The 16827-nt window shown below is 37.5% G+C and overlaps 2 long non-coding RNA genes across 3 annotated transcripts in view; one reads left to right on the top strand and one right to left on the bottom strand.

The window, feature by feature from the left end:
• LOC131400957 (uncharacterized) overlaps window positions 1–16181 on the bottom strand; it is a 28268-nt gene extending 12087 nt beyond the window's left edge. For both annotated transcript variants that reach the window (XR_009217487.1, XR_009217493.1), the window contains exon 1: window positions 15934–16181. This is a non-coding gene — a long non-coding RNA (uncharacterized LOC131400957). The remainder of the gene's footprint in view (window positions 1–15933) is intronic.
• The window catches only part of LOC131401020 (uncharacterized), a 168902-nt gene that overhangs the window by 12671 nt on the left and 139404 nt on the right, over window positions 1–16827 (top strand). The gene's annotated exons all lie outside the window — the stretch shown is intronic.

Below are 16827 nucleotides of genomic sequence, written 5' to 3'. Positions count from 1 at the left end.
AATAACCAATGACTTCTTTTCCGGGAAGTCAGCATCTACTGTATTGAGACCCCAGTTAGAACTGTGGAGACATCCTCCCACAACAGACTTGTAGCTACTGACCAGTGCACAAGCACTAGTGTAGAATCAGATTAGGTAATAGATTGGCCATCACACTGTATGTAATTAGGGATGTCATGATGCTGGGATTTCCACTGGGGCCACAGTGAGCATCTTCCAGGTCTTGAATCCTTTAAGAGAGAGTTGATCCATGTAGGTTCAGCATAGGCATACCCAAGGGATCTACTGCCATGCCATCTCCCAGAGTAGGTCATGAGCAGTAGAGCTTGTACAAAGTCTGCTGTCTGGTTTCAGCTGACGAAACTTGTTGGAGGATCCTAGCTTTTCATCCAGTCACGACATGTGAAGTCCACACTTGCAAAACTGCCGGCCTTTCCCATGGCCCTCAGGCATGACTTGAGATTTGCAGCAGAACTTATATTTCACTAATCTTGTCCAGCAGTAACAATTGTCCTCGGTAGCATCTGCCCTTGATACTCTGCAGCTGAAACATGGGCTGTTTCATCCTCATTTCAGCGTCATTAGTTATTAATGTTGTCGATTGTTTCCAGACTTCAAGGAACCAGCCAGAATTAGGCTAATTTCTCCCAGCATATGAAAATAGACCTTGGTACACTAGAGTGTAGCTCAGTGGGCTGATCCTTATTTCATTTTATGGACTCTTTTCCAGGGTCAGGTCCTTCTGCCATCCCTAGAATAGACATCCACGTTTTGCAATCCCTTTCCCAGGATTATTTTACCCAAATTGGTTTCATCAAACAAATATTGTTTTCTCCAGCTGTTAATGGTTGTAAACTATCCTTCATCACCCACCCCAAAATGGATTCCAGGGTCAAATGCTTTTGGGGAATACTGCATACTGTTTGTTTCTCTTGCAGCATCATACTACACATTAGCATATTAAGGTATCAGAGAAATCTTTCAGTAAAATACTTTTATCTTTGTTTAACAAGTATTTCGTATTCTTATTTGAACGTAGAACATGTTTTTTTTTTTTTTTTTTTTTTTTTTTTTTTTTTTCCATTCATTTAATTTATTTTAAAGCAACATCAAACTTGCAGAAAAGTTGTATATACACTTTGTGGATTTTTTTTTTTTTTTTTTTTTTTTTAACATTTTTATTGATATTTTAATGGTTTCTAACATTGTGAGATTTTGGGTTGTACATTTTTGTTTGTCCTTCACCCCATATATGACTCCCTTCACCCCTTGTGCCCATCCCCCACCCCCCACCCCCACTTCCCGGGTAACCACAGTCCAGTTTTCTCTGTCCATGTGTTTGTTTATATTCCACATATGAGTGAGATCATACAGTGTTTGTCTTTCTCTTTCTGGCTTATTTCACTTAACATAATACGCTCCAGGCCCATCCATGTTGTTGCAAATGGGACGATTTTGTCTTTTTTTATGGCTGAGTAGTATTCCATTGTATATATATACCACATTTTCTTAATCCAATCGTCAGTCGAGGGACACTTAGGTTGCTTCCACTTCTTGGCTATGGTGAATAATGCTGCAATGAACATAGGGGTGCATAAGCCTCTTTGGATTGTTGATTTCAGGTGCGTTGGATAGATTCCCAGTAGTGGGATGGCTGGATCATAGGGCATCTCTATTTTTAATTCTTTGAGGAATCTCCATACCGTTTTCCATAGAGGCTGCACCAATTTGCATTCCCACCAGCTGTGTATGAGGGTTCCTGTTTCTCCACATCCTCTCCAACATTTGTTGTTTTTTGTCTTGGTGATTATAGCCATTCTAACGGGCGTGAGGTGGTATCTTAGTGTTGTTTTGATTTGCATTTCCCTGATGATTAGTGATGTTGAGCATCTTTTCATGTGTCTATTGGCCATCTGTATATCTTCCTTGGAGAAGTGTCTGTTCATTTCCTCTGCCCATTTTTTGATCGGGTTGTTTGTTTTTTTGTTGTTCAATTGTGTGAGTTCTTTATATATTATGGAGATCAACCCCTTGTCAGATGTATGTTTTGCAAATATTCTCTCCCAGCTGGTTGGTTGTTTGTTCATCTTGATTCTGATTTCATTTGTCTTATAAAAGCTCTTTAGTCTGATAAAGTCCCACTTGTTTATTTTTTCTTTAGTTTCCCTAGTCTGGGTAGGCATGTCATCTGAAAAGATTCCTTTAAACCCAATGTCAAATAGTGTGTTGCCTATATTTTCTTCTATGAGTTTTATAGTTTCAGGTCTCACCTTCAGGTCTTTGATCCATTTTGAGTTAATTTTTGTGTATGGCGATAGCACATGGTCCACTTTCATTCTTTTGCATGTGGATGTCCAGTTTTCCCAACACCATTTATTGAAGAGACTTTCCTTTCTCCATTGCATGTCCTTAGCACCTTTGTCGAAAATTAGCTGTCCGTATATGTGTGGTTTTATTTCTGGGCTTTCAATTCTGTTCCATTGATCTGTGTGTCTGTTTTTGTACCAGTACCATGCTGTTTTGATTACTATTGCTTTGTAGTATGTTTTGAAGTCAGGAATTGTGATGCCTCCTGCTTTGTTCTTTTTCTTTAGGATTTCTTTAGCTATTCGGGGTCTTTTGTTGCCCCATATAAATTTTAGTATTCTTTTTTCTATTTCTGTGAAGAATGTCATTGGGATTCTGATTGGGATTGCATTGAATCTGTAGATTGCTTTAGGTAATATAGACATTTTAACTATGTTTATTCTTCCAATCCACGTGCATGGGATATCTTTCCATTTCTTTATGTCATCGTGGATTTCCCTCAATAATGTCTTGTAGTTCTCATTGTATAGGTCCTTCACCTCCTTGGTAAGATTTATTCCTAGGTATTTTATTCTTTTTGATGCAATTGTAAATGGTATTATCTTTTTGAGCTCTCTTTCTGTTAGTTCATTATTAGCATATAGAAATGCAACTGATTTTTGTAGATTGATTTTGTACCCTGCAACTTTGCTGTAGTTGTTGATTGTTTCTAACAGTTTTCCAACAGATTCTTTAGGGTTTTCTATATATACAATCATGTCATCTGCAAATAGTGAGAGTTTCACTTCTTCGTTACCTATTTGGATTCCTTTTATTCCTTTTTCTTGCCTAATTGCTCTGGCCAAAACCTCCAGTACTATGTTGAACAGGAGTGGTGAGAGTGGGCAGCCCTGCCTCGTTCCTGTTCTCAGAGGAATGGCTTTCAGTCTTTCCCCGTTGAGTATGATGTTAGCTGTGGGTTTGTCATATATGGCCTTTATTATGTTGAGGTACTTTCCTTCTATTCCCAATTTATTGAGAGTTTTTATCATAAATGGATGTTGTATCTTGTCAAATGCCTTCTCTGCGTCTATTGAGATGATCATGTGGTTTTTATTCTTTGTTTTGTTGATGTGATGTATCACGTTGATTGATTTGCGGATGTTGAACCATCCCTGCGTCTCTGGTATAAATCCCACTTGATCATGGTGTATGATCTTTTTAATATATTGTTGTATTCGGTTTGCCAATATTTTGTTGAGGATTTTTGCATCAATGTTCATCAGCGATATTGGCCTGTAATTTTCTTTCTTTGTATTGTCTTTGTCTGGTTTCGGTATCAGGGTGATGTTGGCCTCGTAGAATGATTCAGGAAGTGTTCCATCTTCCTCTATTTTTTGGAATAGTTTGAGGAGGATGGGTATTAAATCTTCTTTGAATGTTTGGTAAAATTCACTGGAGAAGCCATCTGGTCCTGGACTTTTATTTTTTGGGAGGTTTTTGATTACTATTTCAATCTCTTTACTTGTGATTGGTCTATTCAGATTCTCCATTTCTTCTTGGTTCAATTTTGGGAGGTTGTATAAGTCTAAGAATTTATCCATTTCTTCTAGATTGTCCGATTTGTTGGCATATAATTTCTCATAGTATTCTCTTATAATCCTCTGTATTTCCATGGTATCCGTTGTAATTTCTCCTCTTTCATTTCTAATTTTATTTACTTGAGCCTTTTCTCTTTTTTTCTTAGTTAGCCTGGCTAAGGGTTTGTCTATTTTGTTTATCTTCTCGAAGAACCAACTCTTTGTTTCATTAATCCTTTCTACTGTTTTTTTGGTCTCAATATCATTTATTTCTGCTCTGATTTTTATTATTTCTCTCCTTCTGCTGGCTTTGGGCTTTGTTTGTTCTTCTTTTTCTAGTTCTGTTAGGTGTAATTTAAGGTTGCCTATTAGGGCTTTTTCTTGTTTGTTAAGGTGGGCTTGTATCGCTATGAGTTTCCCTCTCAGGACCGCTTTTGCTGCATCCCATATGGTTTGATATGGCATGTTATCATTTTCGTTTGTTTCCAGATAGTTTTTGATTTCTCCTTTAATTTCATCAATGATCCATTGGTTGTTCAGTAGCATGTTGTTTAATCTCCACATTTTTGTCACTTTCCCAGTTTTTTTTTCCTGGTTCATTTCCAGTTTCATAGCCTTATGGTCTGAAAAGATGCTTGTTATGATTTCAATCCTCTTAAATTTATTGAGGCTTGCTTTGTTTCCCAACATATGGTCTATCCTAGAGAATGTTCCATGCGCGCTTGAGAAGAATGTGTAGTCAGCTGTTTTTGGGTGGAGTGCTCTGTATATGTCTACTAGGTCCATCTCGTCCAGTTTTTCATTTAAGTCTAATATTTCTTTATTAACTTTTTGTCTGGATGATCTATCCATTGCTGTAAGTGGGGTGTTAAGATCCCCTACTATTATTGTGTTGTTGTTGATTTCTCCTTTTAGGTTTGTTACTAGTTGTTTTATGTACATTGGTGCTCCTATGTTGGGTGCATATATATTTATAAGTGATATGTCTTCTTGATGGAGTGTCCCTTTTATCATTATATATTTCCCTTCTTTGTCTTTCTTAACCTGTTTTATCTTGAAGTCTACTTTGTCTGATATGAGTATGGCAACACCTGCTTTCTTTTGTTTGCCATTAGCTTGGAGTATTGTCTTCCATCCTTTCACTCTGAGCCTGTGCTTGTCTTTAGTGCTAAGATGTGTTTCCTGAAGGCAGCATATTGTTGGGTCTTGCTTTTTAATCCATCCTGCCACTCTGTATCTTTTGATTGGAGAGTTCAATCCATTTACATTTAGGGTAATTATTGAAATATGAGGGTTGAATGTTGCTGTTTTGTCACTTATTTTCTGGTTCTTTTGCATTTCCTTTGTTTCTTGTCCCATTTGTTTTGGACTGCCAATTCAGTTTGGTTGTTCTGTCTTATGATTCTTCTAGTTTTCTCTTTGTTTATCATATGTGGTTTTAATTTGATTATTTGTTTAGTGGTTACCTTGAGGTTTGGGCAAAAAATCTTCTGTATGAGATAGTCCATTATCTGATAGCCTCCTATTTCCTTATACTAAGTCAATTCAGTCACTTTCCTCTTCCCCTTCTAAGTTGCTCTTGTTATACCTTATTCTATCTTGTGTTGTGGCTGTGTGTTTACAGTGATGAGGTTAAATTTATTTTTGGTGAATTTCTTCCTTTGATCTTTGAGTTTAGTATTTAAGTGGTTGCTAACCTATTCCGGTAAAGATCTACTATTTCTCTGATTTTGTCTGCCTACTTTTCTCCTTACTCCAAGCTTTGTGTTCCCTTTCTCTTCTTGTTTTCGGGCCTGAGGGCCTTCTTGAGTATTTCTTGTAGTGGCGGTCTCGTGGCCATGAACTCCCTTAGCTTTTGTTTATCTGGGAGAGTTACTATTTCTCCATCATATTTGAAGGATATTTTTGCTGGATAGAGTATTCTTGGCTGAAAGTTTTTGTCTTTTAGTATTTTGAATATATCATTCCAGTCTCTTCTAGCCTGAAAAGTTTCTGTTGAGAAATCCGCTGAGAGCCTGATGGGAGTTCCTTTGTACGTTATTTTTTGTTTTTGTCTAGCTGCCCTTAATATTGTTTCTTTGTCGTTGACCCTGGCTAGCCTTACCACTAGGTGTCGTGGTGAAGGCCTTTGTCTGTTAATATATATAGGAGTCCTGTTGGCTTCGCTTACTGGTATTTCCTGCTCCTTCCCCAGATTTGGGAAATTTTCAGCTATTATTTCCTTGAATAGGCTCTCTGTTCCTCTTTCCCTCTCCTCTCCCTCAGGAATACCTATAATTCTTATGTTACATTTTCTAATAGAGTCCGATATTTCTCGGAGTCTTTCTTCATTTCTTTTTAGTCTTAGTTCTCTCTCTTCTTCCATCTGGAGTATATCTGTATTCCTATCCTCTAAAGTACTAATTCTTTCCTCCATATTGTCAGCTCTGTTCTTTAAAGATTCCAGATTCTCCTTTATCTCCTCCATTGTGTTCTTCATCTCCATCAGCCCTGATAGGTTTTTCTTTATGATTTCAATCTCTTTTGTGAAGAAACTCCTAATCTCATTGAATTGTTTGTCTGTGTTGTCTCGTATTTCGTTGAGTGTTTTTATGATAGCTATTTTGAAATCTCTGTCATTTAGTTTATGGATTTCTGTGTCTTCGGGGTTGATTTCTGGTTGCTTGTCATTTTGTTTCTGGTCTGGTGATTTCATATATTTTTGCATTGTGGTTCCTGTGTTGGTTTTGGTTTTCCTCATCCTGGAAGTCTCTGGTTGCACTTTCCACCTGCCGCCACTGTGTGGTGGTGAAGGGCTGTGTAGTCTAAGCCCCCTGCGCTCTGCCCCAGTTTTTCTGCTGCGATCCGCAGTTTTGTTTTGTTTTGTTTTGTTTCTTTTCCCCACTGCGATCCACGGGTCCAGTCCAATTTATTCAGGTCTGCCTCGGACCGCTAGATCTGGTCGAGCTGCAGACTCCGGGTTGTGGGGAGGGGGGAGCTCTCTCTTTTGCCCTCTGGGTCCCTGACGTGGGAGGCTTCTCGTTTGCCCCTCTTTATCCGCTCTCTGGGTTGCTCAGATGTTGATGGTAGCCCTGTGGCTCCTCTGAGCCCTCTGTGCGGGAGTTTCCCACTGGTTGAGAGCGCCCGAGGAGCTGCAGTTTCCCGCCGAGGGCCGCCCCTCCCCCCTCTCTGGGAGCCGCGCGGACCGGATCGCTGATCTGATGGGGAGGGAGCGGGGTTCTCCTTACCTCTCCCCACTTCCTCCGGGGGCCCAGCACGTTCCGCTCTCAGATGTGCGGCAGTGTGGATCCCTCCGCTCCAGCTTTTGACTGTCTGGGATTCCGTTGTTTGTCTGTGGCTGTTACTTTTGTTGTATTTTGTGGGGGAAGAATTCACGGGAAAGCTCACTCCGCCATGATGCTGACGTCACTCCTAGAACATGTTTTTAAATAAAACACTTAAGGATTATGTTAGTTGGAACCCATAGCTTTGTGTATCTAGAAAGGGAGGATGATTCTATTGTCCATTTTGCTGCCACTAGATGCTGGGAGTATATAAGTATATTACCAGGGTTTATCAATGTTATGGCTGAAGGAACCATCATCTCAAGAGGAGTTTTATACAAGAAATAGTCCTTATGAAAATTTTCTAAGGGATATTGTCCTTTCCTCTCTTAGGTAGATAAGATATTTGTGAAAATATCCACCCATTCCTCCCTCCCCACAAGATTTATGTTCTTTATAATGAAAACATGTGAGATAGGGGAAGAGCATGAACACAGAAAAAATATTTTACTAGAGTTAGAAGGAATTAAGTTCACATTTTCTCACCTGGTTTTGCTTAAATACTCAGCCCTTAAAGAGATAAAAAAAGGATGCTAAGGATAAAATAAATATTTCTGTTTTCCAGGCAAAACATGGGTAATCCAAGAGGAAGAACTTCTATCCTTTCTGACCCACGGCTGGTGGTGGGGTGGGTAGGTTGTTCCACGATACAGTGTAAGTCATTGAGAAGGATGAGAGTTGGTCTTGTGTCTTGTCATGATTGGGGACTTGCCAACTGATCTGCGGTCTACCTTTCCCTAGTGGTCCAAGAGCTCTCACTTGGACTCTAGCAGATCAGCAGGAAATGGGTGCTGTCATCTAAGTAGCATGACACTGTGTCTTTCCCAGTCCTGACAGCATGGTAAGCCTCACTGGATATTAGGCAGTCTCTAACTAACAGTCAGGGGAGCAACCTAAGGCGTTACAGAGTAAGAATGAAACTAACTGATAAATACGTTTCCTTGCAAGAAAAAAGGGGCAAGGGATGGACAGCTTCAGAATTTACACTACAATTTAATTTTGATGGCCCTCTCCATCCCCTTAATTCAATGACCCTTGTCCCTCAGCCTCTCTAGATCACTCTCTCAGGAAACTCTACTCCTTCTCACACAAGAAAGACACTTCTGACTTTTGTCTCTTCTTGAAAATCCTAATGTATCAGACTTTAGCCCAATGTTAATGAAGGCTTTTCCTGGTTGAGGATTCAGTTGAAGATTCATCTGATTCCAAATAGAGAGGTAGAAAAATGGTGATTGTTCCAATTCTGGTTCAAAATTGCTGTCAACAAGACTTTGGCTGCTTTCTACTTTCCCAAGAGCAAGCAAATCCTACAGTTAAATATATTCTTTTTTTTTCCCCAGAGTAAAGCCAGGAGAGTTGTACATAAGAAAATCATATTCTTTATATGAAACTTCTCTCCGCTATCTACCTTGTTAAAACATAACTCTAGCATCATTGTACTGAGAAACTTTTGATAACTTCCTGAGTAGATTGTCATTAAACAGGGCTCTACACTAGATGAAAATATTTCTGTCAGAGTTAATTTGAAACGGATGACCCCATGTTACCACTCACATATCTTATCTTCTGATCTCTAAATTTCTCCCTTAATAGAAAGGGGAAATGATATTTCCATACATTTTGCCCCACTGGAAGGACTAAAAATTCTGTGTTTTTGTAAAAATATGTATGTAAAAATATCTGAGATCTGATAGTCTCTTAGATTCTAAGAGTAGTTAAATCAAGTCAAATGCTTTTAAATATGTTTCAGGTAAATACTAGAAGTTTCGATTTTACTGGAAAAATGACAAACATTTGGGCAAAAACTTAAATTTTTGTGATTGCATAATAGTACATTTTATATGCTAATATAAGTAAGAGATACTCTGCCAGACTTTTGAATTTTTCACTTATATATCAGTTTCCTTTAGAGAGTTCTTAATGTGAACTAACGGGGACACACATACAAAGGATTCAAGCATAGCCTTCCCTCAGCCTTAATCTATTTTAACCAACTCAGGTAGTTGCTTTAGAATATAAAACAATGATTTCAAAAAGTCAGAGAGGTTGGTGGTGGTGTCAGTGGGTGTGGCACTGGTAGAAAAATCTTTTGATCATTTGACTATTAAAAATGAGTGACAAAAATGTGGAGATTAAACAACATGCTACTGAACAACCAATGGATCATTGATGAAATTAAAGGAGAAATCAAAAACTATCTGGAAACAAACGAAAATGATAACATGCCATATCAAACCATATGGGATGCAGCAAAAGCGGTCCTGAGAGAGAAACTCATAGCGATACAAGCCCACCTTAACAAACAAGAAAAAGCCCTAATAGGCAACCTTAAATTACACCTAACAGAACTAGAAAAAGAAGAACAAACAAAGCCCAAAGCCAGCAGAAGGAGAGAAATAATAAAAATCAGAGCAGAAATAAATGATATTGAGACCAAAAAAACAGTAGAAAGGATTAATGAAACAAAGAGTTGGTTCTTCGAGAAGATAAACAAAATAGACAAACCCTTAGCCAGGCTTACTAAGAAAAAAAGAGAAAAGGCTCAATTAAATAAAATTAGAAATGAAAGAAGAGAAATTACAATGGATACCATGGAAATACAGAGGATTATAAGAGAATACTATGAGAAATTATATGCCAACAAATTGGACAATCTAGAAGAAATGGATAAATTCTTAGACTTATACAACCTCCCAAAATTGAACCAAGAAGAAATGGAGAATCTGAATAGACCAATCACAAGTAAAGAGATTGAAACAGTAATCAAAAACCTCCCAAAAAATAAAAGTCCAGGACCAGATGGCTTCTCCAGTGAATTTTACCAAACATTCAAAGAAGATTTAATACCCATCCTCCTCAAACTATTCCAAAAATAGAGGAAGATGGAACACTTCCTGAATCATTCTATGAGGCCAACATCACCCTGATACCAAAACCAGACAAAGACAATACAAAGAAAGAAAATTACAGGCCAATATTGCTGATGAACATTGATGCAAAAATCCTCAACAAAATATTGGCAAACCGAATACAACAATATATTAAAAAGATCATACACCATGATCAAGTGGGATTTATACCAGAGACGCAGGGATGGTTCAACATCTGCAAATCAATCAACGTGATACATCACATCAACAAAACAAAGAATAAAAACCACATGATCGTCTCAATAGACGCAGAGAAGGCATTTGACAAGATACAACATCCATTTATGATAAAAACTCTCAATAAAATGGGAATAGAAGGAAAGTACCTCAACATAATAAAGGCCATATATGACAAACCCACAGCTAACATCATACTCAACGGGGAAAGACTGAAAGCCATTCCTCTGAGAACAGGAACGAGGCAGGGCTGCCCACTCTCACCACTCCTGTTCAATATAGCACTGGAGGTTTTGGCCAGAGCAATTAGGCAAGAAAAAGGAATAAAAGGAATCCAAATAGGTAACGAAGAAGTGAAACTCTCACTATTTGCAGATGACATGATTGTATATATAGAAAACCCTAAAGAATCTGTTGGAAAACTGTTAGAAACAATCAACAACTACAGCAAAGTTGCAGGGTACAAAATCAATCTACAAAAATCAGTTGCATTTCTATATGCTAATAATGAACTAACAGAAAGAGAGCTCAAAAAGATAATACCATTTACAACTGCCTCAAAAAGAATAAAATACCTAGGAATAAATCTTACCAAGGAGGTGAAGGACCTATACAATGAGAACTACAAGACATTATTGAGGGAAATCCACGATGACATAAAGAAATGGAAAGATATCCCATGCACGTGGATTGGAAGAATAAACATAGTTAAAATGTCTATATTACCTAAAGCAATCTACAGATTCAATGCAATCCCAATCAGAATCCCAATGACATTCTTCACAGAAATAGAAAAAAGAATACTAAAATTTATATGGGGCAACAAAAGACCCCGAATAGCTAAAGAAATCCTAAAGAAAAAGAACAAAGCAGGAGGCATCACAATTCCTGACTTCAAAACATACTACAAAGCAATAGTAATCAAAACAGCATGGTACTGGTACAAAAACAGACACACAGATCAATGGAACAGAATTGAAAGCCCAGAAATAAAACCACACATATACGGACAGCTAATTTTCGACAAAGGTGCTAAGAACATGCAATGGAGAAAGGAAAGTCTCTTCAATAAATGGTGTTGGGAAAACTGGACAGCCACATGCAAAAGAATGAAAGTGGACCATGTGCTATCGCCATTCACAAAAATTAACTCAAAATGGATCAAAGACCTGAAGGTGAGACCTGAAACTATAAAACTCATAGAAGAAAATATAGGCAACACACTATTTGACATTGGTTTTAAAGGAATCTTTTCGGATGACATGCCTACCCAGACTAGGGAAACTAAAGAAAAAATAAACAAGTGGGACTTTATCAGATTAAAGAGCTTTTATAAGACAAATGAAACCAGAATCAAGATGAACAAACAACCAACCAGCTGGGAGAGAATATTTGCAAAACATACATCTGACAAGGGGTTGATCTCCATAATATATAAAGAACTCACACAATTGAACAACAAAAAAACAAACAACCCGATCAAAAAATGGGCAGAGGAAATGAAGAGACACTTCTCCAAGGAAGATATACAGATGGCCAATAGGCACATGAAAAGATGCTCAACATCACTAATCATCAGGGAAATGCAAATCAAAACAACACTAAGATACCACCTCACGCCCGTTAGAATGGCTATAATCACCAAGACAAAAAACAACAAATGTTGGAGAGGATGTGGAGAAACAGGAACCCTCATACACAGCTGGTGGGAATGCAAATTGGTGCAGCCTCTATGGAAAACGGTATGGAGATTCCTCAAAGAATTAGAAATAGAGATGCCCTATGATCCAGCCATCCCACTACTGGGAATCTATCCAATGCACCTGAAATCAACAATCCAAAGAGGCTTATGCACCCCTATGTTCATTGCAGCATTATTCACCATAGCCAAGAAGTGGAAGCAACCTAAGTGTCCCTCAACTGACGATTGGATTAAGAAAATGTGGTATATATATACAATGGAATACTACTCGGCCATAAAAAAAGACAAAATCGTCCCATTTGCAACAACATGGATGGGCCTGGAGCATATTATGTTAAGTGAAATAAGCCAGAAAGAGAAAGACAAACACTGTATGATTTCACTCATACGTGGAATATAAACCAACACATGGACAGAGAAAACTGGACTGTGGTTACCCGGGAAGTGGGGGTGGGGGGTGGGCACAAGGGGTGAAGGGAGTCATATATGGGGTGATGGACAAACAAAAATGTACAACCCAAAATTTCACAATGTTAGAAACCATTAAAACATCAATTAAAAAAAAAAAAAAGGATTAAAAAAAATGAGTTTTGTTTAAAGAGACAATGAAATATTTAAAATGTCAGTGAATATTAGATCTTCAAAAGCTAAACTATCATGAGCAATTATCAAAAGGTGAGCATTCAAGAGTGACATCATTTTGAAAATAGGATGTAGTGTTCACATTGCTATCCCACGTGGATTATTTCTGGACAACAAGTGGGCTATTGTGGATGTCTATACTCTGTGTCAGAACGTTGACACAAAGAGACTTTTTCAGTTTCAGAAATGCAGATTTATAATCATACTTAGCTCACAAGACATTCATTTTTTATTTCTCAGGAAACAGTCCTCACACACTCACAATTATAGTATGAAACAGTTTGAATTCCATTAAACTGGATATTTAGCTTTGGTTGGTAGATTTTGAACTTCTGTAACCTGGTGGTTGAACTACTTTAACAGTAATTGACAGTTTCTATTACGGATATAGCTTATTCAAATGATTTCTATGTTATGGAAGAAAAGACCGAAAAAAAAAAATGGTCTGCAAATTCAACAGCTTTCATTTTTGAAATTCAATCTTTCCTTCTTCATCAACAAATCAATAAAAAAGATGAATGTGACAAAAAATGATGTAACTCAGGAGGAATATTCTAATAATTCTGATATTAAAATTTAAACAATTTAATACGTAGTATATAGTATATGTAGACACCTTTGTCTTGTAAATACATGGGCTATTTTTGAATAAACAATTACCAATTAAAAATGATATGATATATAGTATTTTATATATGATATATATATACTGAAAGATAATAGTATTTTCTTTTTTTTTTTGGTAAGGAAGAGTGGCCCTGAGCTAACATCTGTGCCCTTCATCCTCTATTTTGTGCGTGGGTCACTGCCACAGCTTGGCTTGACGAGTGGTGTAGGTCTGCGCCCAGGATCCAAACCCATGAACCCAGGCTGCTGAAGTGCAGCATGCCGAACTCAACCACTATGCCACCAGGCCAGCCCCAATAGTATTTTCTTTTAATTTATTTTTCTGATATATTACCTTGTGGCTTTCATAGAAGTTTGGTTTTAATTGTGGAAGGAAGAATGGCAGCAGCTAGAGGGAAGTTACTGACCCTTTCCAGAAAATTGATGGTAGGTTCAGAAATAGCACACATACTATTCTAGTTTGTATTAGAGGATTGTACTAAAGCCAAGGGACAATGATACATTTGATATGTTCAGTATCATAGTCATACTTTCTCTGAATTCCCAGGAGTTCTTTTCCTTTCTCCTATTCCACTCAGGTTCATTCATCTGTAATTCTGGGGATATTTGGTTCATTAAGAAGGTGGAAATTAGTTTGGGCTGTCTCTGCTATCTGTTGCCTACTTTGATATCAGCCTTTGTGGCAGGTTAGACTCTCAGCATCTTGCACCAAGATTATAGGAAAGCTTCTGAACTGTTCTTCTTGACTTTCTTCATTCTATTGTAAACACCGTGAAGTCTGAAGTAGCGGAGTCTAAAGTGCTTATCTGGCTGTCACTGACTCCCTGAGTGATCTGTTGGTGGCCTCTATGGATAAAGGGCAGTTTCCCTTTCAGGCCTTCCATAATGTTGTCTTTGCCTCTGCTTCTCCCACCTCATGTCCTGTGTCTTACCACCTCACTCCTCACACTCCTGTCAGATCTACCTAACTTCTGACAATCCCTTAAACTCTTGAAGTTGTTTTAGGGCCTTTTATACCTATTATTTCTTGTGCCTAGAACCCACTTCATTGCCTGGTGAGTGCCTACCTATACATGAAAGCCCAACTCAAATATCTCCTCCTTAGACAGGTTGATACCTCCCACCAGACATGTCCTCTGGAACATATTGTAGTAACGCGACATTGTTACTCTTGTCTATTTACACCCTAGTCACTGCCATCAGTCTAATTTACTTGATGACACGGAAATTAAAAGTGATACAAAAATGAATAATGCATTTTCATTAATCCATAGCTTTGCAAGTCAATACATAGTAGGAGCATATAAAGCAATCAATGTAGCTCATACAAATTTCAGATTTTGGTATACTCACAACAGATTTCTGCCTTTATTTACCATTATTACATGTTAGAACAAGTCATGTTAAATTTGAGCCTGACTGTTAAGTGACCTGACTTGAATGCTCTGTTTTATTGTCAGGTACCTGAGTGGGCACATAAGATTCTGAAAATAATCCTCATGAATATTCATGAAGGAATTTTGGCATCAAAATGCAGAAAAGGAGAAAAATAACAATAAAAATCAAGTAAACTGAGAAAAGATAATGTACACTTTGTATTATTAAAGTGGTTTTTATGATTTTGAGCTTCTGTTCAAATCTAATTTCATGTTTTCTGACAAAAATATTTAACCATAATAACAGCTGGCTCTGTTACATTAAGTGCAAGTACTCTTTGTTTGTGTATTAACTTGACATTAGTATCTTCACTAGGTAGAGGAATTTTGAAATATATTTGAATAAATCCATTAAAATAACATATGCCATCCATGGGTGCGGCTTGTAGAGTGGAGGGACTTGCTTGATCTGCAAGGTTAGGGTAAAACGCTTTGTGCAGAAAAGTGTTTTGTTGTTTTGCAAGTTGAATTATTCTCCTTGGGGTACTGTTTTCAGGTAAAAATTTGAGTTCCAAGTTAACATCTTTTTTATGACATTTTTAGTGCTTGCGGCTTAATTAATATTTTCAATATTTCTACCAGAATCTTTAGTTCCCATTGTGCTGGAGAATAAGTTAACCATCAGACTTCCTGGAGGATGCTTTTGCTGTGACAGTAACATTTCCCCAAGGTAATGGGAACCGTAGCCTTGCTACGAGGGCTCCCGTCAAGTACTTTCTCACTGTTTGAATGTATATGTGACAGAGTAAAGTAGGGAGAGGGCTTTCTCAATATTTTTTTCTTTCCTTTTATCATATCTACAATATTTTCCTTGTTTTGTTTGAAAGGGTCATCTAAAGCTTTAAAAAGTAATGCTATATCTCTAGATTACTAAAGAGATTTAAATTTTGAGGCAAGAAACAGATTTATTAGGAATCGTATTATTATGCTGTTGCTGTTGCCTGTTTTGTGTGTTGCCTGTTTTGTGTGTATGTATGTGTGTGTTTTTCCTTATAGAAGCTAAGATCACTTGTGTGATGACAGAATTCTCTGTTGGATTTAAAAGGCATTTGATAGTGAATATTCAAAACCATCTGAATAGACCAATATGTAATAAGTTGTTCCAATATATTGCACTGCATAGTCTGTGGTGCTTTCAAGCAAGATTGTTTTTATTGCGTATTTACTGGACCTGCTCTATCTCTGGAAAAAGAAAGCACATTTCCTCCAAGAGAAGATTAGACCACTTACTTTGCACTTTAACCTTATTTTTTCTCACCTCAGAAGCATCTTCTCCTTATAGTAGTTACTTGGTAGGTTCCTGGGGCTAAGAAGGGTGCTTGCTAAAGAAGAAGGATCACTGCATTGCATTAAGGCCAGTGGGTTCCTCATCCTAGAAACCAAGGAATATGGTTTTAGGAGAGCGGATGTGGCAAACGATGGGTGGAAAAAGACAAAACAACATGACCCATACTTCAAGCCTGCTGCTTTCTTAAATGAAACACACAAAGAAAAACATGACAGCACGTGTTTTCTTTACATATAATTTTATTTCAAAAGTTCCATCAAAGAGAGAGTTATGTTATGTATTGTTAGGATGAAAAAAACTATTTGAATAACTTTTAAATAAGCTGGAAAAAAAAAGAGATACAAGGAGCATGGAGACAAAGAGATGCTCTAATCAATAGCCAGCAGTTGTCTCGCTGAGAACACGAGACCTGGTTCTCTTTACTCCTCTCCTGCTGCTCCTCCATCTCCTCCTTCTTTTCTCTCCACCCTTGCACGTAGGAAATCTACTTTTCCTGGATTCATTTGCACTTGGGATCTAATTCCTGTGCTCAGATTGATTAGGACTATTGCTTACCACCTGGGATTTTTGAACTTCTGATTAAAAGATGCTATTATTTTTTTAAAAATTACAATTGGTTCACTGTTCAAAAAGATAAATGGCTACTTCTGATAGAAAATATAAGATATAGGTGATTATTTTATCCTTTGAATAAGCTACATAGTTAGAGTCAAAATAGTTTTATACTGACTACCATTTTCTTTTGGAGAATTGTCATCATCCTTCTCTTGTTTAACATTTTAAAATATCAACTAAGTACATACACTGTATGTAATATCTCATACTTGTCACTAATG

Source organism: Diceros bicornis, chromosome 1 (assembly GCF_020826845.1).
Source record: "Diceros bicornis minor isolate mBicDic1 chromosome 1, mDicBic1.mat.cur, whole genome shotgun sequence".
In the NCBI taxonomy this organism is placed as follows: Eukaryota; Metazoa; Chordata; class Mammalia; order Perissodactyla; family Rhinocerotidae; genus Diceros; species Diceros bicornis.
This window is presented reverse-complemented; position numbering and strand designations above follow the sequence as displayed.